Here is a 25,636-nt window from a genome sequence, read left to right on the forward strand (position 1 = left end):
CTATTTCTGGAAGCTTCCTGGATATCTCGCCACCGTGATTTCCCACCAGCACCTCACTTAAGTTCTTGTTTAACTGCTCCTCCTGCCCAAACTAAACCTTCCTCTCGGCCTATTTCCTATGATGATGCTATTGAGCCACTGTCAAGCCTCTCAGGTTAGATTTCCTAGATTTATCTTTATCTTTAATTTCTCCTCCTCTCTTTTCACCTCTTCAATATATTTTCTCTGTCACCACCTTCCCCTCTTCTAGCATCCAAACTGGTCCCTTGAATTCACTTACTTCCTAACCTGATTGATCCTATATGGAACTTCCAAAATATTTTTCTTCAGAGTTGTCATATGTCGGTCTCATGCCATGCTGCTGTTCCAAGAGCAAATGTGCAGTTTCTCTCAATTGCAAGGCAATGAAGTGAAGAAACTAGGCTGCGATCACACCTGTAACCCCAGCACTTTGGGAGGCTGAGGCAGGAGGATGGCTCGAACCCAGGAGTTCAAGACGAGCCTGGGCAACATAGCAAGACCCTGTCTCTACAAAAATTAGCTGGGCATGTTGATTTGTGCCTGTGGTCTCAACTACTCAGGAAACTGAGGTGGGAGGATGGCTTGAGCCTGGGAGATCAAGGCTGCAGTGAGCTATGATCATGCCACCATAGTCCAGCCTGGGCAACAGAGTGAGACCCTGTCTCAAAAAAAGAAAAGGCAAAAAAAAAAAAAAAAGGAAAGAAACCAACCAGCAGGAACCAGCAGAAGATGAGGAAAGTGATCACCAGCTATCTTCATTGCTTACTAGCACAAGACACTCCCCCCAGCGCCATGACAGTTTGCAAATTCCATGACAGTTTACAAATGCCATGGCAACAACCCAGGAAATGACTTCTCCTTTCCATGGTAACAACCTGGAAGTTACTGCCTCATTTCCTAAAAGGTCAAAGTAACTTCCCCTCAATTTGCATGTAACTGAAAGTGGGCTCACGTGAGTATAAATACAGTGGCCAACAGCCCAGGCTGTTGCTGATTGTGGTGCCCTGCTTGTGAGTTAGCTCTACTCTACAGGAAGCAGTAGCATCCTATTAAAAGATTGCTGTCTTAATTCCACTGGGTTATCCTTGACTTTTTTCCTGGATGAAGCCAAGAAACTTCGTGGGCTTAGCCTCACTTTGGGGGCTCACCTGTCCTGCATTAACTCCACAGTCAATATCCAAACTACAAACTATGTCCTTGTTATTATCAGCACCGGGTCACCAAAGTTCAACATCTGTGTGAGCTCAGATATCAACTTTTTATGTGTCAGTAACTTTACTTGAAAAGTGTTCTGTTAGGGTTGTGTAAAGATTGAGTTAATATATGTATATTAGGCACTAAGAATAGTACCAAGCACTTAGTAGGTATTATATTGGTGTTTCTTGTTATGACCAGTCTTAGAACCTAACAAATAGAAACACCATTTCCCAAACATGTCTTCACTTTTATCATTTCTCAACTGATACAGTTTGGCTCTGTGTCCACACCCAGATTTTATCTTGAATTGTAATCCTCCTGTGTAAAGGGAGGGACCTAGTGGAAGGTGATTGGATTACGAGGACAGTTTCCCTCATGCTGTTCTTGTGATAGTGAGTGAATTCTCACGAGATCTGATGGTTTTATAAATGGTAGTTTTTCCTGCGCTCTCTTTTGTGGGCCCCCACTTAAGACGTGCCTGCTTCCTCTTCCGCCAAGATCGTAAGTTTCCTGAGGCCTCCCCAGCCATGTGAAACTGTGAGTCAATTAAACCTCTTTCCTTTATAAATTACCCAGTCTCAGGCAGTTCTTTATAGCAATGTGAAAAAGGACTAATATGTGAACTTTTGTTCCAATTGTTCCCTCTGCCTTCAGTGACCTTTTTGTCATTTAAAGTCTACCCATTTTTCAAAATCTACTTCAAATACCAATACTTCCCTTGAAATTTTCACTTAAAAGACTTGTCTTTTTTTGAATTCAGGATAATACATCTGCCCCAACTACCTTTATTCATAAGAAATAAAATAATATACTTTTTGGTATTTTAAAGTCTCTATATAAGATGATATTCTATAGAGCTGTTATATTACTAAGTTGACCTTTTTGTTACAGCCATACTCCAAAAATTTTCATTATGTTATTTCGTTTGTTTGTAAATGAATTTGAAATCATTTTCAAGAGCAAAATTAGAAACAAAATCCCAGCTTTAGGAAGAAATAAATCAGAGCTTTCCAAAACTAATATTTTAGGATTTAGGAAGGCTTTTAAGAGAGAAGAGTTTAAATATTTTTAAAGTATAGACTCATAAAGCATTTCTGGGGAATCTGAAGAAACAAATATAGCATTGCACCAGTATTATGCTATTTAATTTTATTTCGATCAGGTGATGTTAAGGTTTGAATGGCTATTTTTTTTTCTTTCAACTGTACTTTCTCTGCTATATTTGATGCATTGTAAGACTTTGAAGGTTGGCCCCTTGTGGAGACAAATTACACCTGGGGAAATCAGCCCAGGTGTTGGCAATTAATTGTGGAGCCAGAAACTCCCCAGTGTCGTGAAAGGGAGCCTTCCCACCGGGTTCTCTGGACTCCTTTTTCTAAGATGCTGGATCTTCAATTTTAATAAGGGAAAAGTGCCCCCCTGTTGTTTGTACTTGGCCTTGGATTTTTTTTTTTTTCAACATAAATATTATGTGCTTTCCCAAGGAAAAGCCGGCAAAACTAGGAAGAAGGCGCTACTCACCTGGATTCTAATTTTCTCCTCTTTGGGATCCTTATCAGTAGCAAATCACCTTTCAAGTCATCCGTTCACCCATCCACCAGCCTCACATCCATGCCCTCACACTATCCCTCATCCATTCTCACCTACGTGCCTTCAGAGCCAGGATCCCTCCAAGGGCTCACCCATCCTAATGTTTTCAGGAGGGAAACAAACAGAAAACACTTTCAGTAATGGTCTGTGCTGGACTCCTCCCTCCTTTCTCTAGTTATTCTCTTCTTTTCCCACTCCCACTCCTCCAACCTCCCTGCGACACCAAACTTTCTAATATCTCTGATGCATATCCTCTCATCTGTGTTTATTCTTTCAAGAAGTTTATTTTAGGTTTGTGTGCATTTATTTTTTTTCTTTTTTTGAGATGGAATTTTGCTCTGTTGCCCAGGCTGGAGTGTGGTGGTGCCCAGGTTGGAGTGTGGTGGCACAATCTCAGCTCACTGCAACCTCTGCCTCCCAGGTTTAAGCAATTCTCCTGCCTCAGCCTCCCGAGTAGCTGGGATTACAGGGGTGTGCCACCACACCCGGCTGGTTTTTGTGTTGTTAGTAGAGACGGGGTTTCACTCTTTTGGCCAGGCTGGTCTCGAACGCCTGACCTCAAGTAATCCGCCCACCTCGGCCTCCCGAAGTGCTGGGATTATAGGCATGAGCCACCGCGCCCGGTCTTGTGTGCATTTCTTACTGCATTACGTAAATGGTCTTGAGCTACAGGTAGCATTCTTTCTTCCAACTGTTACTCAGCACTCTGTCTTTGAGAATGAGCCATGTTGCTGTGTGGACGTTGAGTGCATTGCTTCTAAGGGCTGCCCTGTGTTCCACAGCAGACATACAGAACATAATACCGATCCTCTATCCCAGAGATGGGTACCCTGATGGCCTCCACCTCCCACAAACAATGCTATGATGAATATCCGTAAGCCTGTTCCAACGTGGGCCTGTATGTGAATTCCTTCCAGAAATACCAAGAAAGAGAATTCCTGTATCCTAGAAATATGCATACTCAGTTTAAAGATTTCCTGCCAGGATGTTCTTCAAGACTGCAACACCAGTTTATACTTCCACAGCCTATTCATGAGGGTGCCTGTAATTCCACATCCCTATCCTTTGCCAGGCTAATGTGTGGAAATGATACTTCATTGTATGTTGACTTACAATTCTGAGGAATAATATATTGGAGCAACTCTGCTGTTTGTTAACTTTTCTTTGGATTTTCCCTTCTGTAAATCACCTATTTGTATTCTTAGATTTTTTGTTTTGTTTTGTCAGGGTTCCTACCTTCTTCTGGTTAATGTGCAGAAATCCCCAGTTCCTTGCGTTTTCTAGGTTTTGATTCCTTGTCAGCTTTAGGCCTTGCCAATGATTTCTCAATATCTGTCACTTCTAAGCTTGTCTGTGGCATCTTTCATTGCATGGAAATCCTTAGTTGTTTCTTTATGATATATCTTTTGCAAAAGTAGAAGAAGCCTTCTCCTATCCCTCATGTAAGGGGATATTCTCATGCTATATTTTCTATTAAATCTGATATGTCTGTTTTTCATATCCAAGTCTTTATCTGGAGTCCAACTTTGCACATGGTAGATAGGAACCAGTTTCATCTTTCTTTATATGGGAGTCAGTGTTTCCAATGTCATCTGCTAACATGTATGCTTTCATATTAATCTGTAGAGCCATCTTCATCATATATTAAGTTGCTGAATTGTCTGTTCTGTTCCATTGTCTTACTGTCTGCTTGTCTACCAATATCACACTGTTTCTAGCACTGTGAGGCTTTGTAGTATGTCTTAGTATCTGATAGAACAGAAGCAGCCACATTTCTCATTTTTCTAAAGATCAAATTGACCATTCATGGACCTTTAGTCTTTTACATGAATTTTGTAGTAAATTTAACCCTGAATTTCATTGAAATTTCCTTGACTGTATAGATTAATTTGAGAAGAATTGACATCTTTATAATATTAACATCCATCCAGAGACATTGAAAGTGTATTTAGTTGGATTAATTGCTATGTCCTTTGTTCAGTTGAAAATTTTTTTCTCAAAAAAGGTTTATTCTTTGTTAATTGCTAAATACCTTTAGTTTTTATTGAAATTGTAAATCATGCCTTATTTTTCTTGTATTTTCTAGACAGTTAATACAAGTATTAAAAATTACTGATTTTTATGTTGATCATATATGCAGCAAGCTTGATCAACTCCCTTAATTGTTCTAGTAGCTTATCTATTGATTCCATTCCTAGGTAAATTATATTATCTATCTCTTTCTTGACCAAGCTTTATACACCATTTGTTTTTCTTTTTTTTATGGCATTCACTGGAATTATGTTAAGCAGTAGTGGTGTTAGAGACATACATTGTTGTCTTTTCCTCTATTATAAACTGAATTTTTTTGTTTTGGGGTATATAGTGGTAGGAAAAATATCTCCTTTTTTCACTTTTTCATTTTGTTACAGAAACTCTGAATTTTAACTAGTTATATCCATCCAGAATTAAGACTGCCTTTACCATCCTCTCTTGCAGCTAGATGTGACCTCGTAATTAAGTTCTGGTCAATGGGGTATGAGTAGAAGTGATGTGATCATCTTTTGCTTGTAACTTTAAAAAGGGCCACCCTATCAGGAATCCCGTAGATTGCTTCTGTAGGTAGAGAGTATGCATGTAAGAAGAGAGGTTAAATGAAGCTTCCTTTCCTGTCACCCATCTCACAAATGGGTATATCTTCCAGTTCCTCATTTCTGATGGCTGAAATGAGGATATAATGGTGGTGTCCAGAGTAACAACAGTGGATCATACAGATGAGGCCAGCACCTCGGGATGACACATCAACATAATCGAAGGAGAATAGGCCCCCATACCATGAAATTGCCACATTAATCCTGAACTGCTGTTGTATAAACAACACACACTTGGAGAAAGTACTTAAATTTTTATGTATACCCTCATGTTTAAATGCCATATGGCTAGATATAAAGATCTTGGCTCAAAGTTCATTTCTCTTTGTTTTAAAATACTAAGCCATTGTTTTCTTGTATCCAGCATTGCTATTGAAAAGTTTGATTTTTGTTTATCTGTAGATGATCTGCTGTTTATCTCTAGAAACTTACAATTCTCTTTGTCTTTGATGTTCTGAAATGTGACTACGGCATCTAGGCGAGGGAGTTTTTGTTGCTGTTTATTTATTTAATGTATTCATCATGCTTCACACTTGGTGAGCACCTGCTCCAGTCAAGAATTCATCTTTAAACTCCTCAAAAGAATAGGCATTGTGAGTAGATAGTCTACCTCAGTTACAACCTACTTGCCCTAGAGAGACAGAGGTGAAGAAAGTGCCAGAGTGTGGCTAGTCATTTCTCATATACTGTTATAAACTCTTCACTCTTGGAAGGCTTTTGTTCTGCTCTGATGTTAACCTGAAGACCCAGGCTATAATGGCTGATTCCTGCAGTGAAGAGTGTAGCAACCATTAACCCAAGATCTTGGAAGAAAGAAGCAACAGCAGAACATAAAAGCTTTTTTCAAGCTGTGCTCTCACTGTGCCTGTGAGATCCTTCTACTCAAGCTGTCTCTGTCTCTCCAACCTGGCCCCCATTTCACCCACCATGCACACACAGGAGTTCACCCCACTGTTCACATTCCCCAGGATGTTCATGCCATATTTATGTTAGTTTCTCAGCTCCAAGCTTCTGTCTTACTACTAGATTCTCCAAGGTTGATTTGGGAAAAGAAAGCCAGCAACCCATCGTGGCTCACCATCCTAACGAAAAGCCAAAAATCAGATACAGGAATTGTTTAAGAGGCTTTGGCTGGGTGGAGTTATGCACACCTGTAATCTCAGCACTTTGAGAGGCCGAGATGGGAGGATCACTTGAGCCCAGGAGTTTGAGGCCAACCTGAGCAACATAGTGAGACCCCCCCCCCATCTCTAGAAGTAAATAAATATAAAAAGAAGTCTTAACAATTGGCAATATTGACACATTGATAGTCAGACTTTTAATCTGGAAGGAAGGGAAGTTACCCTCACTAGAGCCTGGAGAAGAAAGTAAATTCATCCAGATGCGACGTTGCTGGACTACTTGACCACTTTTCCACACTCTGTAGGTGGCTACAAGGTACTCAGACAATCCCTGAGATCATCTCTGGTGAAAAACATGACCTGGGGAAGGGTAATATTTGGAAATTCCCTGGGAGGCCACTGTATCAGGCATACCGTAGATCGAAGGTGAAGAGTATGCACGTTAAGAAGGGAGGTTAAATGAGGCTTCCTTTCCCATCACCCGTCTCAGAAGCATATCACGCATTGAACACAACCAAATAGGACTGTTCTGGGTATGCTGTGGTTTTTGGTTTTTTTCCCCCAAATTTGCATGGGTTGTTCATTATCTAAATAGGGATTGCCTTAGGCGCCTAAGGGAAGGTCATCCTCTAGGCTACTTTTTAGCATGTAGAAAATGCAGGGTGAAATCGTCAAAGGACTGTTAATGCCTGCATAACTCATGGCTGCTGAGTCAACTTGACTTTGGCTGAGCCCAAGGACCATTTAGAAATCACAGCCTCCGGACATTGTCATACCCTGATGCCCAAAAGAAACTGTCTGGGACTTCCATTAAACTGATGGATGTCAGGAATGGGTATAAAAGTTCTAAAATCTTGCATGAGAAATTGGAAGGGTCTGAGTTTGTTCTCCTACATTTTCCAAAGAAAAAAGGGAGAGATATCTAATCTTTTAAAGTAAGCATTAGAAAACTCCAAATCCAAATGACAGAAGAGCCGCTTCTAAAAAAAAAAAAAAAAAAAAAAAAAAGGCAAATATCAACAGAAGGTAATATTGTTAGTAATCCAACTGGATTGATCCAGATATAATACTATCATACTTTATTATCTGCTTCTTAAATTTCCTTCTCCCTATAGCATCATCTCCCTCTAGGGACACTTTTGCCTATCATTATTAATTAAATGTGAATGTTAACATGTAGGAAGATTTATAACTTCCTTGGCCTGACAGCTGTGCTGAAACTGAAATGCATCAAAGAGGATGAATGGCCCCACCTGCCACCCATGAATGATGATCACTTCTCCAAATTGGCCAGAGAATTTGAAAAAGTATTTTGGGGAACTTGCCAGCTAAGACTTTTCCATTCCACCTCCTCACCTCTTTCTAACCACTGCCACCATCATAAAAGAAGCACATCTATATGAAGCAGTGTGGAAAATTGGGGGCCAGGTGTGAAAAGTGAAAAAAGTGGAGTGAAGACTTGGTGATCAAATGCCAAATTGCAAAGTTGCAAAGAACAAATATTTTGGCCTAGAATCACCCCTATTTGAATCACAGCCAATTTAAGCAAATAGAATAATATGTGTTCATATAATCTATCTAGATTTTAAATCTAGATTTAAAATGGGTCAGAAACACCATTTTTGTCCTATTTCAGACTGTGGATCCAGATGACAAAAAGAATGGATGTCAAAACACCTCAGAAGTTTCAGAACAGAAAATAGAGAAAACAAATTTGACACTGACAATCATCTCCGATCATGACATTTCATACAGTTCCCGAAACCAACTTTTCAAAAATTTAAAAATGTATCTATGTTATGGTTTATAGGAATTGCATGAACTTGTTTTATTCCACTTTTACTATGCATGCCATCTATTTATATATTCAAAGTGTTTACATTAACATGACTTTACTATGTTGTCTTTGTACCTTATAACTCGATTGGCACTTGACTCTTCCAGGGTACTCTTGCCCTGGGAAATGACTTGATTGCTCATTACTGGAAGTTCCCAAAAGATCTGTCAGCTTTTCACTGGGAAGCATCAACTGTTGGTTTACAATTCTGTCAGACTCTTGAACCGCTTGCCTCAAATTCTTCGCTATGCTGTTTCCACTAACCCTAAACTGGTAAACATGATCCTGACCCAATCCTAGTCAAACTCTTGCTTTGAAAGCCCCACCTTAAACCAAACTTCCAATTGTCAATAAAATGTGACCTTGCCTTTCTCCCTGAAACCCTGTAGAAACTCTGCCAAGGCAGTGTTCTCCCAGACCGTGGTAAGCAGTAAACTCAGCTTTGTCTTACCACCAAGCTGTGTTGATGAGAGCTGAGAAACATTCAACAGAAGAGCATGCAATATTGCTATATATTCATTAAAAGCATTTAGAGCATACAGAAAAAAGAATGACATAAATGACAAATTATTTTTCACTTTAGTAAAGATTTATGTGGGAAAGAGGCTGATGGAGAGATTTTTCTATTGTAATAAACAGTAAATATGTGGGTCTTGTGCTACATATATGCATGCCCTGTATAAAGCAGCAAACCTCTTGCCCAGCACTCCCTGTTCCTCAAATCTTGTTGCCCTTTTTGGTGGGTGGAGGAATGATGGTGGGAGCTTCAACACTTACCACCACCTGACACACAAACATACAAATTTGCTTATTTGTTTATTGTCTGTCTCTACACTCAGTCCTAATGTAATTGCCCAGTGAGTTCTTCCTGACTGATGTACAGGCAAAACCACTTCACTTAAACTGTGGTATTGCAGTAGAGAAAGAGTTTAATTAACCCAAGGTCTCCAAGTGGAAGGACTGGAGTTATTACTCATATCAGTCTCCCTGAGAACTCAGGGGCTAGGGATTTTATGGATAATTTGGTGGATAGGGGGCCAGGGAATGGGTACTGCTGACTGATTGTGGGTGAAACTATAGGGGTGTGGAAAGCAGTCCTCCTGCACTGAGTCCATCTCTGAGTAGGGGGCCACAGATCCAGTTGAGTCAAGAATCACAAATCCAGGTGGGGTCAGTCAGTTTCCAGAATGCAAAAGTCTGAAAAACATCTCAAAAGACAAATGTTAGGTTCTACAATAGTGATGTTGTCTATGGGTGCGCCTGGGGAAGTCACAAATCTTGTGACCTCTGGCCACATGACTCCTGAGCAGTAAAGGATCATAGAAACTACACCCACATTTTAGCAGATTTCAGGCCCCTCTTGTAATCCTAATCTTGTGGCCTTTTATTAGCCTTACAAAGGCAGTTTCAGTCCCTGAACAAGGACGGGATCAGTTTTAGGGAGGGTCTATTATCATCCTTCCTTCCAAGTTAAACTATAAACTAAATTCCTGCCGTGGTTAGTTTGGCTTCTGCCCAGAATTGAGTGAGGACAGGTGGCCTCTGAGGCTAGAAGCAAGATGGAATCAGCCATGCTAGATTCCTCTCACTGTCATAATCTTTGCAAAATTGGTTTCAGTAACTCAAATATAAACTTTATGAGGGCAGGGACTTGGTTTATTCTGTGCTGTATCCTCAGCACCTAGAACACTGCGACATTTACAGTGAATATTTGTTTAAAGAAGGAAGAAAGGAAGCAAAGAGGGAGCAGAGGGGAGAGGAAGAGAGGAAGGGAAGGCAGGAGGGAGGGAGGGGGGAAGCTAAATTATGGGAGGCGACATAGTCTCATTACAAATGCGCAGAGTAGGAAGTTAGATCTGATTCAAATTCATTCACCAACTTACTAGCTATATGACTTCAAGCAAAATACTACAATTCTTGATAGCCTGTTTGCAGGTTCTAGCAGGGGAATGCAGCTACTCATATACCCTTAACGAAAGACCTGTCCTTCTCTATCGGGGATGGTCATCCTCTTCAACCTAGCACACAGCTTCAGGAGGAATGCACATGGGGCAGTGAGTGAGGAAGGGGACACCCATCTAGCCAGCCAGATCAGCCAAATCAACCCTGGCAATCAATGGAGTGACAGATGCCACAGCCAGATCCGCCTCACATCCAAAATACTTTAAGCCTCAATTTTCTTATCTATAAAATGGAGGCAATAATATCCATATTGCATAGTTGCAAGAACAGAAAATGTATAAAAATATTTGAAAAGTATCTAGCATAGTTCCTTGCAAGCAGTAAACTGTTAATAAATATAAGATCCATATGTAAGAAAAGAAAATTCATAGTTATTTAGGAAAGAATGATAGCTAAGCTTTGCATTCTAAGAGAGTGGAGGCATCTGCTTACATATTTTTGTAGAAAATGGGATATTCGTTGGCAAAAAAAACACCTAGATGAACTTATTCGGTTTAGAAAATAGGGGTCGTTGGGCAAGTCATAGAGAGAAGAATTTAGTCAAAGGTGCTTGCTTGTTTTGCATAATTAAATGATGGGTATGAAAAGTTTGTGTTTTCTGGTGGGAACTGAGGAGATAGTACAATGTGGACAGAGTGATGGGGAATTCCTTTTTCCTCTACTCACCTTAGGTTCATTAGCTGGATCCCTGCAAATTAGACTGCTGAAGGTCAGATGAACAAGAGAAAGGCCGGGCACAGTGGCTCACACCTGTAATTCCACCACCGTGGGAGGCCGAGGTGGGTGGATCAAGTCAGTAGTGCAAGACCAGCCTGGCCAACATGGTGAAATCCTGTCTCTACTGAAAATACAGAAAGTAGCCGGGGATGGTGGTGCATGCCTGAAATTCCAGCTACTCAGGAGGCTGAGGCACGAGAATTTCTTGAACCCAGGAGGCAAAAGTTGCAGTGATCCGAGATCACAACACTGCACTCCAGACTGGGCAATGGAGTGAGACAGTGTCTCAAAATAACAACAACAAAAAGTTTATTAACACGTGCATCCTTCATACACACAGGAGAAGTTAGTGATGAGGGACTCATAGGGGTGGTTAGAATCTGGGCTTATATAGCATTATAATGAAAGAACAATGATTTTACAGAGAAATGACAAGACAAAGGAAAAGGGCTTTGGGCTTTTAGGAACAACAGACTCTAAGAAGGTGAATGCATGGAGGAAACTAATGGAACTTAAAATAAAAAATAAAAATAAAAATTTAAGGGTGCTCCAGAACACTTGGTGATCCAGACAAATAGTGTTTTCATACAATATTTATATATTTTTGAAACAGAATCTCACTCTGTTTCAAACAGTGTTCGTGCAGTGGCACGAAAATGGCTCACTGCAGCCTCGTCCTCCTGGGCTAAAGCAATCTTCCTGCCTCAGCCTCCCAAGTAGCTGGGACTATAGGTGTGCACCATCATGACTGGATAATTTTTAAATTTTTTGTAGAAATAAGGGTCTCATTATATTACCCAGGCTGGTCTCGAACTCCTGAGCTCAAGTAATGCTCCTGCATTGGCCTCTCAAAGTGCTAGGATTACAGGCGTGTGCCATGGTGCCCAGCCTTCATACAATATTTTAATAAATCAAAATTAATGCAAAAAGACCCACAATAGACAAATATCCAATTTTTAAATAAAGCCAGGATCATTATGACTGAATTTTTTTTTCTTTTGGCCTCAGGCTGCAAATCTGGCTCAATGCAGCACTGTGACTGTTTCTGACTTTATCTGGAATTTTTTTTTTTAGACAGTGTCTCACTCTGTCCCCAGGCTGGAGTGCAGTGACATGATCATAGCTCACTGTAGCCTCAACTTCCTGAACTCAAGGGATGCTCCTGCTGAGCTCAGCCTCCTGCAGAGCTGGGAATACAAGCACATGCCACCATGCCTGCCTTATCTAAAATTTTGATATTTTGTTCATCATGGATATTTTTGCATTAATTTTGATATCTTAAATATTGCATTAGTCAGGGTTCTCCAGAGAAACAGAAGCAATTTAGATAGGAGAATCAATCTAAATCTTTTTTTAGATTTATTATAAGATACTGGCTCATGTGATTATAGAAGTGAAAAATTCCTCCCTTCTGCAAGCTGGAGACCCAGGAAAGCCAGCGGTGTAGTTGGAAGGCCTAAGAGCCAGAGAGCTAATGGTGTAGATTCCAATCTGAGTCTGAAGGCCTGAGAACCAGGAGCATCAAGGAGAAATGAATATTGATGTGCCAACTCAGTGGTCAGGCAGAAAAAGGGCAAATTCCTCTTCCTCTGCCTGTCTGTTCTATTCAGGCCCTCAACGCATTGGGTGGTGCCTGCCCTCATTGGGCAGAACCATCTGCTTTACTCAGTTCCTCCATTTAAATACTAATCTCTTAGTATTTAAGAGATTGGGAGGCTGAGGAAGGAGGATCGCCTGAGCCCAGGAGTTTGAGGCTGCAGTGACCCGTGTTCATGCCATTGCACTCCAGGCTGGGCAACAGAGAGATGGCTGTTCCAAAAATATATTCAACACCTTCACAGACACACCCAAAAATAGTGTTTAATCAGGTATCTGGGCATCCCGTGGCCCAGTCAAGTCGACACAGAACATTAACCACCGTAAATATTATGTATCCTAATTACTGAGTGTTTTTTTTGTACCCTCTGAGATTTTACACCAGAAGTGAGTGAGGCCCTGGACCAGCCAAATTCTAGCTCTGGGCCACGGGTATTGTGTTATGTATGTGGATTTCATGGCAGTCCAAGCAATTTAAGAAATATTGATTGAACACCTGCTGAGTATCAGGCACGGGGTTCAGTTCTAGGGAGTGAGTAGTAAGCAAGACAGTCAGTCCCTGCCCTCATGAAGCTCACCGTCCAGTGAGAGAAATGTACATGAAACAGTCAAGATGATAAGTGTTATGGAGAAAATACAAAGAACATGGAGAACCTACAGCAACAGGGCTTTTTTTTTTTTTTTTTTTTTTTTTTTTTTTGAGATGGAGTCTGGCTCTGTCACCCAGGCTGAAGTGCAATGGCACGATCTTGGCTCACTGAAACCTCCGCCTCCTGGGTTCAAGAGATTCTCCTGCCTGAGCCTCCCGAGTAGCTGGAACTACAGGTGCGTGAGACCACGCCCAGCTAATTTTTTTGTACTTTTAGTAGAGACAGGGTTTCATCATGTTGGCCAGGCTGGTCTCAAACTCCTAACCTGATCCTCCTTCTAAACCTCCTCCTAATAAAAATTATCTGGGAGTGGTGGTGCCTGCCTGTAGTCCCAGCTACTCAGGAGGCTGAGATGAGAGAATCACTTGAGCCCAGGAGGCCAAAGCTGTAGTGAGCTGTGATCATGCCTGCACTCTACCCTGAGTGACAGAGCAAAACCCTGTCCCAAAAGTAAATAAGTAAATAGAAAATTAAAATTTGGAGATGGTATAGGAGGAGAGAGAAGGTGCATATTACAGTGGCCCAGGCAAGAGAGACAGTGGCCTGGGGCTAAGTGGTAGCAGCGAGAAGAGAGAAGTAGAGACATCTCTAGATGAAGTAATCAGGATGTGATAGCTCATTTAAAGGAGGGGTGAGGTGTAAGAAGGAGTCTAATGTGATACCTGAGTTTCCAGCCTGGGCAACTGAGTGGTTGGCAGAGTCATTTCTGGGAGATTGGGCATATCAATTAAGGTAGTAGCTGTATACACAATAGAAATTGCTAACTGAAATGATTTTTTTTTTTTTTAAGAGATAGAGTCTCACTCTGTCGCCCAGGCTGGAGTGCAGTGGCGTGATCTCAGCTCACTGCACCCTCTGCCTCCCAGGTTCTAGCAATTCTCCTGCCTCAGCCTCCTTAGTAGTAGCTGGGACTACAGGCACATGCCACCACGCCCAGCTAATTTTTTTTTTTGTATTTTAGTAGAGACGGGTTTACCCATGTTGCCCAGGCTGGTCTTGAACTCCTGAGCTCAGGCAATCCCACCTGCCTCAGTTTCCCAAAGTGCTAGGATTACAGGATTCAGGGCCACCGCGCTTGGCCCTGAAATGATTTTGTATGTTACATACTGTACTTAGTTACTCCATGAAAAGAATCAAATTCTTTTCAGACAAAAACTACAACAACCCAGAAACAATTATATAAGTTAATTGTCATACCATGTGATAAGAAATTATGGGTTATTAATCATTTTGAATAGAAAATAAGTGACATAAGATGTTGTCAGCTGCATATTATATGGTAACAGACAGATCTTGAAAGTCTAGAAATTGATTTCATTTTCATTCATCCAGTTTGTGTTTCTTGGTTTATTATTCATACATTCTTTATTGACTTTCTAAGAGGCTTATCATAGGGGAGAAAAGGTCATAATTCTCAGTACTTATTTTGAAGGGGATTGGAATGTTATTCCATAATGTTACAAACATAGACAAAACAGCGTTCTCTCCTGGGATCTCTGAGATTTTACGGGTCCTGTTCAATGATTTTTATCGTATTTTCCATCAGTATTATGTTTATTATCTGATAGGTTTAAGGAGAGGGAAAGGATAATATTATTATAAAGAAAACATATAAAACATCAGCTTGGGTTTAACATGCTTCAAAATGTCTACAGCGCCATGTTTGCTCCAAAATTACCCATAGGCAAATAAATAGCAGCAGCAGCTAAAAAGTTTTAATCTCCCCCAATTCCCCTACAAAAATAGACAGAACCACTGATACAGCAAAGCAAAATCTTGTGGACATCTACAACAAAAGTGATAAGATATTCCCACGAGGAGCAGGGGTCAAACCACTAACAGCAATAACATATGTATGGTAACGGCCATAGGAAGAAACAGAAGAAAGAAAAATGACTTCCAAAAAACCGCCTAGAAAGCAAATTAGCAACAGGCAACCACTCCCAAAAGGAAAAGTCTTTTCTCCACATGGAAGCTACCCATTCCCAAAGGGAAGAGTCACTCTCGGCATGGAAAAATACCATTTCCAAAGGGAAGCTTAAACTCTCAGCCTGGAAAAATACCATTCCCAAAGGGAAGAGTAAACTCTCAGCCTGGAAAAATACCATTCCCAAAGGGAAGAGTAAACTCTCAGCCTGGAAAAATACCATTCCCAAAGGGAAGAGCAAACTCTCGGCATGGAAGGTACCCATTCCCAAAAGGAAAACTCCACTCTCAGCTGGAGTACCCATTCCCAAAGGGAAGAGTCCACTGTCAGCATGGAAGCCACCCATTCCCCAGGGGGTGAGTCCACTCTCAGACCATCAGGTCAATCTGACAAGAGCAGCCAAAACTGTTGGTGGGGGAAGGGGGTGCCTTTGCAGGCTCCAGATCTCCTGCAAACTCTGTGATTGCTCAGATGAAAATGTGTTTAAAAAGAGAGAAGTCTTGGCCGGGCGCGGTGGCTCACGCATGTAATCCCAGCACTTTGGGAGGCAGAGGCAGGCGGATCACGAGGTCAGGAGTTTGAGACCAGCCAGACCAACATGGTGCAACCCCACCTCTACTAAAAATACAAAAATTAGCCAGGCATAGCGGTGCGTGCCTATAATCCCAGCTACATGGGAGGCTGAGGCAGAAGAATTGCTTGAACCCAGGAGGCAGAGGTTGCAATGAGCCAAGATCACACCACTGCACTCCGGCCTGGGCAACAGAGTGAGACTCTGTCTCAAAAAAAAAAAAAAAAAAAAAAAAGAGTCTTTTTAATTCTAGAAGTTAAAATTCACAAGGAAGAGAAAACGGTTAATATTGATGCACCGAAATGCTCAACACCGCTTTCATAAAGTAGGACAAATCCCCATACTGAGGAGAGACTGCCAGGCATTGAAATGAAACAGAACAAAACAGGGACACCAAAACTTAAGAAAGAGGAGAGCCACACCAAGCTGGAAAGGGAACACATCTCAGAATGTGGTGTGTTCAGATCTAAGTCTGTGTTTGGATCTCAGTTCATAGATCTCAATGCAGCACAGTAACAACAGAAAATGAAGCCCTAGAACACTGGCCCTAGGGAAGATATTCCTGGCATCCTCATCTCTAAGAGGATAGGAAAGCCATGAGCTAAAGCGTAATTGTGCTTGAATATCCCATATGATGTAATTAAAAAAAAAAGATTATGTGAACAGAGAATATTATTCCTATAGATAATGAAATCATGTCATAAAGACATGAACTTACAATAATAAAAATATTAGCCCAATATTTCCAAATGAGCTTAGAGAATTTCAGAAAATGATTGTAGCTATGGAAGAATGCCATAAATCAGAATTAGAAAATGAGTCTGTAATCTTAGCATTTAGGGAGGGGGAGACAGGAGGACTGCTTGAGACTAAAAGTCCAAAACCAGCTTGGGTAACATAGCAAGACCCTGTCTCTACAAAAAACAAAAAATAAAATTAGCCAGGCCTGATGGTGTGCTACCGTAATCCTGGCTACTTAGGAGGCTGAAGTGGGAGGATGGCTGAAGTCCAGGAGGTCAAGGCTGTAATGAGCTATGATTGCACCACTGCACTCCGGCCTGAGTGACACAGTGAGACCATGTCTCTAAAAAATATTTAAAAAGAGGAAAAAAAAAGAAAATGAGATTATTGGACAAAAGAAAAGTTTGAAATGTGAGCTAAGAGAATTTTAAAAAGAACTAGGAGTAAAAGTAAAAATAATTTCAGAAATGAAGACCAAAGTAGGATGAGCTTAAGGACAAATAAACATCATAAGAAGAAAAGAGAAAATAGAATGAGAGGAAAATAAGAAATTAAAACAAAATTTTAAAAAAAGATAAGGGTTGGAGAAGCCAGGTCTGGTGCCTCACACCTGTAATCCCAGCACTTTGGGAGGCCAAGGCAGGAGGATTGGTTGAGGCCAGCAGTTCAACACCAGCCTGGGCAACATAGCAAGATTCTGTCTCTATAAAAATAAAAAACATATTTTTAAAAATTTTTGAAAATGGTTTGGAGAGGGAGTAATAGATTATTACTTATATATTAGCATACATGTAATAAGAGTCTCAAAAGAAGAAAGCCAAAGCAAGGGGAGTGAATACAAACTGGAACTATAGTTCAGAAAAATGTTCTTGATATCAAGTACATCAGAATCCACATCTTTAACGGGCACATGAGGTACCTCAGAAAATCCATTGATAGTGGCCAAAATGAGACTTTTTTTTAAAGTAAATTTATTGAACTGAAAGAAAAGGGAAAAACCAAATGAAATCTTTAGACATCAAAGTAAAACGACCAAGCCACTCATTAGGGAAAGAAACTAAGACTGACAGATTTCTCAACAGCAACATTTTATACCATAGGGCAATGGAATAAAGTATATTACAAACAGTAAGAAAATGTAGTCAAGGCCGGGCGCGGTGGCTCGCGCCTGTAATCCTAGCACTTTGGGAGGCCAAGGCGGGCAGATCATCTGAGGTCAGGAGTTTGAGACCAGCTTGGCCAACATGGTGAAACCCAGTCTCAACTAAAAATACAAAAAATTAGCCAGGCATGATGGCACACAGCTGTAATCCCAGCTACTCGGAAGGCTGAGGCAGGAGAATCGCTTGAACCCAGGAGGCGGAGGTTGCAGAGAGCTGAGATCATGCCACTGCACTCCAGCCAGGGCAACAAGAGCAAAGCTCCATTCCAAAACAAAAAAAAAAAAAAAGAAAAGAAAAGAAAAGAAAATGTAGGCAAGAATTTTATATCCAGTCAAGTTTAAAGTCATGCAGAAACTGTTAAGAATATGCCAGAACTCATGGAGTATTGTTCTCTGTGCCCTTCGTAAGGAACCTACTAGAAAAAGACAAACAAATGACTGAAGAGGAATTGGCATAAGGATCAGGTGGGCGTTGAATATATATATTTACATGTATAACAATGTATAACACGTATAGCAACTACATGATGGACACAAGGGTGACCCTATAAAATGTAGTTGATGTACGATACAATACTACTGTAAACAATTAAAACACAATTGTTTTTAAAAGCTATCTTTATAAAGCAAGGCAAAATGAAATGAATAAACCTAACTGTTCCACGAGTTGGTGGCATAAGCACAGACAGAGGAAGTATTTTAAGTCACTTTAAAATACAGTAATCTGAGGTTACATCCCTAATGGTATGTACCATAAAATCAAACAAGCAGAAAGTCTTAAACTGTTTTTTTAGCATTCAAATTTCTACTAATACTATTGGCACGGCTATTCTGAAACTATTACTTTGTTAAAATAGAGACAGGGTCTTGCTATGTTGCCCAGGCTGGTCTCGAACTCCTGGGCTCAAGTGATCCTCCTGCCTTAGCCTCCTAAAGTGCTGTGATTACAGGAATGAGCCATCATGCCTGGCCAAGCTGTTACATACTATATAAGAGAAATGAAGTAAATAATTATGTGCATGCTGTTAGGAACCAGAATTTTTGGCATGAGAAAACAAAAGATAGAATCAAAGAAATACATTAAAACTTTATAATCCTAAAATTTCAATTGGAAATGTAAATATGAACTAATAATGTAATTTTAAAATATATACACACACATATAGATGTCAGTTCTGTTCTTTAAAAGGGCTTACTAGGCCCGGCGCGGTGGCTCACACCTGTAATCCCAGCACTTTGGGAGGCCGAGGCAGATGGATCACCTGAGGTCAGGAGTTCAAGACCAGCCTGGCCAACATAGTGAAACCCCACCTCTACTAAAAATAAAAAAAATTAGCCAGTTGTGGTGGCATACACCTGTAATCCCAGCTACTCGGGAGACCGAGACAGGAGAATCGCTTGAACCTGGGAGGTGGAGGTTGCAGTGAGCCGAGATCACATCATTGCACTCCAGCCTGGATTACACAGTAAGACTCCATCTAAAAAAAAAGGGGGGCTTAATAATAATAGGCCAAGTAGCAGTGAGTACCCCTGGTGTCTACGTTGTGGAATATAAGTACTATTTTGCACTAAAAGAAACCAGAGCTTCGTGGACAAATGGCTAATTGCAGGTCTAGGGCAAGAAACACACAAATATTTTGTAACGCCAAAATATTTGGCATTAAAAATGCCAAAAATTTGTAAATCTGAAATATTCTGTGCCAAAACAAGCCTAAATCATCATGTCAAAATGCCTTAAGGAGTCAAATTGAAGAGTCTTCAACTAGCCAAATATGGGACCATTGGAATTTTGAAGGAATATTAACCACCCTTAATTGAAATATGCCAGATATGTCTCAATCCTTTAGTCAGTAATGATACTGAAAGACCTCACTGGTCACATATGGAAGATGCTAGGAATCAACTCGTTATTTTGAAAACTGATGCAGATAAAATGAAATCAAGCCGTTATCTTGCCTTATATGTTTGAACTGTACCTGAGACAGTAACTGATGAGGGAAAAATTTGAAAGTATTCTAGCTAATAAAGAAACGTGATAGAATTAGAATATCACTCTATTGCAAACCTTAATGAAACAGTAAATCATTAATGGCCATTGAAATCACAGAGAGCCAACCAGACATATATGCCTCTGATAGAAATATACAACTGCACTTAGGAAATATTACCATCAAAAAATTAAACTGGACTGCTCAAGCTTCTAGCAAGGACAAATAAACATCATAAGAAAAAAGTGGAAAATGGAATGGAAGGAAAAATAATAAAAATAGATTATTATTTATATATGAGCATACAGGTGATAGGAACCTACCCAATTTAAAGGAAATGCAAGAAAAAGAAACATGTTAAACCATACATATAGGGATGCAATCAGATAGTTTTAGAATATGGGAAGCTTGACAGAGAAGTATCCTGCTTTCCTTAAGAAATAAGTTATAGGCCGGGCACAGTGGCTCATGCCTGTAATCCCAGCACTTTGGGAAGCTGAGGTGGGCGGATCACGGAGTCAGGAGATCGAGACCATCCTGGCTAACACGGTGAAACGCCATCTCTACTAAAAATACAAAAAAATTAGCCAGGCGTGGTGGTGGGCGCCTGTAGTCCCAGCTATTTGGGAGGGTGAGGCAGGGGAATGGCGTGAACCTGGGAGGCAGAGTTTGCAGTGAGCAGAGATGGCGCCACTGCACTCCAGCCTGGGCGACAGAGCGAGACTGTCTCAAAAAAAAAAAAAAAAAAAGAAAAAAAGAAATAAGTTATAACGAACAAAAAGAAGGGGAAAGATGAGAAATCTATAGATAGAAAGGACTGTAAGAGACATATTAACAAATTGCAATGTATGAACCTTATTTGTATCTTAATTCAAACAAGTCAACTGTAAAACAATTATGAGATAATCAAATGTGAACACTAGTTGAATAGCTTAGAATATTAACAAATTATTGACGTTTTAAAGTTTAATATTGATGCTTGGGTTATATTTTAAAAGCGTTCTTATGCTTTACAGATTCATACAAACATATTTTTGGAGCAAAGAATATCATAAGACTGTTTTAGATTTTAAAAATGAGCTTGCCTCAAAATAATCTGGTGAGGCAAGAAAGTATAAATGGACCAAAATTGGCCTTGAGTTGATAATTGTTAAAATCGCGTGATGAGACTTGGGGTTTGTTGTACTATTGTCTATACTTTTGTATATCCTCAAAATTTCTGGTCGGGGGAATTTAGAAAACACACACGGTTCTGCTTTTTTTGTTGTTTTTTTCTACTCCAAATTTATCTCCACCAGTCAGTGCATCTACTATGAGTATGCTAGATTAACTTTCCAGGTTACCCAGCCATTTGAAAATGGGCCCTAAGTTAAAAGAATAAATCATACTCTAAATGTGACATATTTCCCTTGATGTTGGTTTATATCATTTGTCAATGAATTTTAATAAACACTCAGTGACATACTGATTGCTTTATACTAAATAGGCAAAAGAGAAAATGGATTATACCACTGGCATGAATAACACCATCTATCAATGCTGTGTGGCATGGTGACATCACTTTTGAAGTTATCCCATTTCTTAATAGATGAAAATATCTTTTGTCATTTAAAATTATTATCCTGCCTCGGCAGTACACGTTCACCTAAACATAATTTATTAAAACCTCTACTTATGTAATAATTTTTATTCCTGCATGTTCTTCATCTTTCAGTTTATTTTAACAAGGCTGCCCCCGAGCAGGAAAAAGCGAAATTGAACTTTGCATAGCTAAGTAGGAGGAAGAATGTTGTGTTCTTCAAACTGGATTGACACAAAGTATTCCACATGATGCAAAAATTAATAAGAAGTAGCCCTGGGCTTTTCTTTCTTATAGCTGCCTATTGCTTCTAGCTTTTCATTCTCTTGTTATTAATTGGTCGCAAATCTTGTTTTAGCTATCTCAGTGTTCCTCTCAGCTGATTTTTTTCTTAACCAAAATAATATATCATTCTATTTTTACAGTACATGACTAATTTAGGCAATCACTGCAGTTTTAATTAATGGATTATGATCAAAGTGTTTAGCTTCAAAACCCATTATTTTAGGCCAGAAATAAACTTTATAGCCAGTGATACAGTAGAACAGTGGATCTGGACATCCGAAGACTCACTGCCACATGGCATGTTCTCTGGGTCTCAGTTGTTTCTCATTTCTCTAGGTATCAGTTTTCCTCCTTCGATCTTTCATTGAATAATTATTTACATACCTTCTAAGTGCCCAGATTTTTGTGCTGAAGTTAGCAATACAGGGGTAAGTGTGATATCACCTCCTTACAGTGGTGTTTGAATTGACACCAGAAAGATGGTTAAGAGTTAGAAGAATGACAAGTCAAGGATAGGAGTGTTTTGAGCAAGGAGAAATTCAATGGTGCTTAGGAAAAGGATGTGTATACAATGAGGATGTAGGATTTAGAATGAAGGAGGACTTTGGGAGGCCGAGGCTGGCAGATCGCCTGAGGTCAGGAGTTTGAGACCCACCTGGTCAACATGGGGAAACCCCATGTCTACTAAAAATACAAAAATTAGCTGGGTGTGGCGGCATGCCTGTAATCCCAGCTACTCCGGAGGCTGAGGCAGGAGAATTGCAGAAACCTGGGAGGCAGAGGTTGCAGTGATCTGAGATCGCACCACTGCACGTTAGCCTGGGCGACAGAGCAAGATCCCGTCTCAAAATAAAAAAATAGAATGAAGGAGAAAGATAAGAAAATAGGCATACTTGCGGAATGATAGGATTAAACTAAATGACCCATTAGGTCCTTCCAGTTCTAAATGCTTACATAACTGGCCAGGCATGGTGGTTCACTCCTGCAATCCCAGCACTTTGGGAGGCTGAGGGGTTCTGGATCATTTAAGCCCAGAAGCTCGAGACCAGCCTGAGCAACCTGGTGGAACCTCGTCTGTACTAAAAATAGAAAAATTAGCCAGGCGTGGTGGCATGTCCCTGTAGTCCCAGCTACTCAGGGGGCTGAGACAGGACGATCACCTGAGCCTTGGGAGGTCAAGGCTACCGTGAGCCATGATTAGGCCGTTGCACTCCAGTCTGGGTGACAGAGTGAGACCCTACCTCAAAAATAGAATGAAATAAATAAACTAAATGCTTACATAACTGTGTAGCAGTTGTTGAATCAGCGAATCCAACTTTATCCTTTATTACCACCATTTGCAAATTCTTAGCCTCTATAAATCTCAGTCTTTTCTATAGAATTGTGAGTATACTTACCTTAAGTTTGTTGTGGTGCTTAAATAAGATAATATATTTAAAGCCTGTGTCTGGTATACTCTAATCATTGTGTATAAATGGTAATAGAAATGTATAAATGGTATAAATGTGTATAAATGGTAATAATCATTGTTAGCTTATATTTTACATTACTCAAAGAAGCTTCTGCACCTACTACCTTACCTCATTAAAAAAAAAAAAAAAGTCCTGTGAGAGACTCATGAGAGTCTTTATTACTCCTGTTTTACAAATGAGAAAACTTGAGCTCAAAGAGGTGCTTTAGGAAATGAATGGTGGAAATTGGTCTCTTGGTTTCCTGTTCAGCTCTTTTCTTCTCCCCATCACATATTATTTTTCTATTTTAGCTTCTCTTTGAACAAGTAAGAAATATTAACACAGACTGGGGGCTTGTACAGATTTGTTTATCTTATGGCTGAAGATTTTAGGTTTTCCTTTGAGTCGTTTTTCTATTATTCTAACAGATGGATCTTACACAAAAACAGTTCCTCTCATGCTAACCCTTCTTTTTGGAGTGTTAAGATTCTGAATGTCCTGTCACTCAATGACCTGTTAGAATGAAGACCAGTAAGTGTTTTTAATCATTTTTAGGAGCACCATAGTGTCTGCTCTGTCATTCTTCCATTACTTTAGATACGTGAGCTAAAGATTTCTTTGCAAGCTATCTCTCAGGAAATCAGTAAAGCTTCCACTAGAAATTGCCTCAATTGGATGACATATCTCAAATAAAAAGTCACACCATTTGGGACCATGAGCTCATCTTCCCTTGACAATTTAGGAGAAGTAGGCTCATTCCTAGCTTTCTTTTTACTTGAATTACAGATATGAAAAACCTAAAAGCTATTCCAATCTTTGGAAGTGGAGGAAAAGAGGAAGATAGACCTGAAAGAACTTGTTGTCTGCCAACATTTAAACACTTCAGAGCTGAACTGTCTATTATTTAAAACAGATTAAACAGAAGTTCTCTTCAGCAGCTGTGCAGTCAAGTGTGTGTATATTGCAGCTTAGTTCTTTTCCAGGCAGAGTCTTTATTTCATCCAGGAACAGGAACGAGACGTTTTATGACAGCAACTCGAACTGAAGGGGACATATAATTTATTGGTTTCCATAACTCTGTTAAGGAAATGTTTCTTCTGCTATTCACCTCCAATTTGGCTGGGTGTTAAATCTGTAGTATAGCTAAAGATGTTTTCTAAATATTAGATATCCATTTTGAGTGTGATAAGCGTCCCTTAATTTTTTTTTTTTTTTTTTGAGACAGAGTCTTGCTCTGTTGCCCAGGCTGGAGTGCAATAGTGCAATCTTGGCTCACTGCAACCTCTGCCTCCCAGGTTCAAGTGATTCTTCTGCTTCAGCCTCCTAAGTAGCTGGGATTACAGGTGCGTACCACCATGCCTGGCTAATTTTGTATTTTTAGTAGAGACGGAGTTTAACTGTGTTGGCCAGGCTGGTCTCGAACTCCTGACCTCAAGTAATCGCCCACCTCGGCCTCCCAAAGTTCTGGGATTACAGACATGGGTCACTGTGCTCGGCTGGGTTGTTTTCATGATGGGAGGAATCTATCGAGAGACTTGGTGCTGCCCGCTGTCTAGTCACTACCACAGAGTACGGGGCTGTCAAAGGTCTTGTTTTAAGTCTGTTTCCCTGAAAATTATCCCTGGCCATTTGTCTTGAATAGTTACATTTCAAAAATAAGATCTTTATCGAAAAAAGCAAAGATGAAAGTGAGAGGGAGTGAATAGCAATGCCATATATCACACTGGTAAAGTTTCATAGAATAGACACGGTAGCACAACCATTGGCTTTGTAGGTTTCCTGACTCTTTTCATGGCCCTTGGAACGGTTTTTACCCTACGGCCAAATTTCACATTTAGGGTGCCTTCATCAATAGGGTTCTTTGCTACAAGTCAATTAATTAAATTGGTGGGTTCTTTAATATCTTAGATGCTATCAATTAAATATGCACATAATAAAAGGCCTATACATTCCCATGAAATACCTGCTAAAATGTTTAAAAACTGGCCGGGCACGGTGGCTCACGTCTGTAATTCCAGCACTTTGGGAGGCCAAGGCGAGTGGATCACCTGAGGTCGGAAGTTCGAGACCAGCCTGACCAACATGGAGAAACCCCGTCTCTACTAAAAATACAAAATTAACCGGGCGTGGTGGCACAAGCCTGTAATCCCAGCTACTCAGGAGGCTGAGGCAGGAGAATCGCTTGAACCCAGGAGGTGGAGGTTGCAGTGAGCCAAGATCGCACCATTACACTCCAGCCTGGGCAGCAAGAGTGAAACTCCATCACACACACACACACACACACACAAAAAGGTTTAAAAACTGGTGATACCATGGAATACTAGGCAGCCATAAAAAAGAATGAGATCACGTCCTTTGCAAGGACATGGATGGAGCTGGAGGCCATTATCTTTAGCAAACTAACACAGGAACAGAAAACCAAATAGTGCATGTTCTCACTTACAAGTAGGAGCTAAATGATGAGAACACATGAACACCTAGAGGGGAACAACACACACTGGGGCCTTTCAGAGGGCGGCAGGTGGGAAGAGGGAGAGAATCAAGAAGAACAACTGATGGTACTAGGCTTAATACCTGGGTGACGAAATAATCTGTACAATAAACCCCCATG

The 25,636-nt window shown here is 40.3% G+C and overlaps 1 long non-coding RNA gene across 1 annotated transcript; it reads left to right on the plus strand.

Annotated features, from left to right (window-relative positions):
- The first annotated feature begins 862 nt into the window (after positions 1 to 862).
- On the plus strand, positions 863 to 23,917 carry LOC129048182 (uncharacterized). The gene is made up of 3 exons (XR_008510301.1): positions 863 to 973; positions 11,030 to 11,137; positions 23,812 to 23,917. It is a non-coding gene; the product is annotated as an uncharacterized LOC129048182 (long non-coding RNA).
- Positions 23,918 to 25,636: the final 1,719 nt, after the last annotated feature.

Source organism: Pongo abelii, chromosome 8, assembly GCF_028885655.2.
Source record: "Pongo abelii isolate AG06213 chromosome 8, NHGRI_mPonAbe1-v2.0_pri, whole genome shotgun sequence".
NCBI classification, from domain to species: Eukaryota; Metazoa; Chordata; class Mammalia; order Primates; family Hominidae; genus Pongo; species Pongo abelii.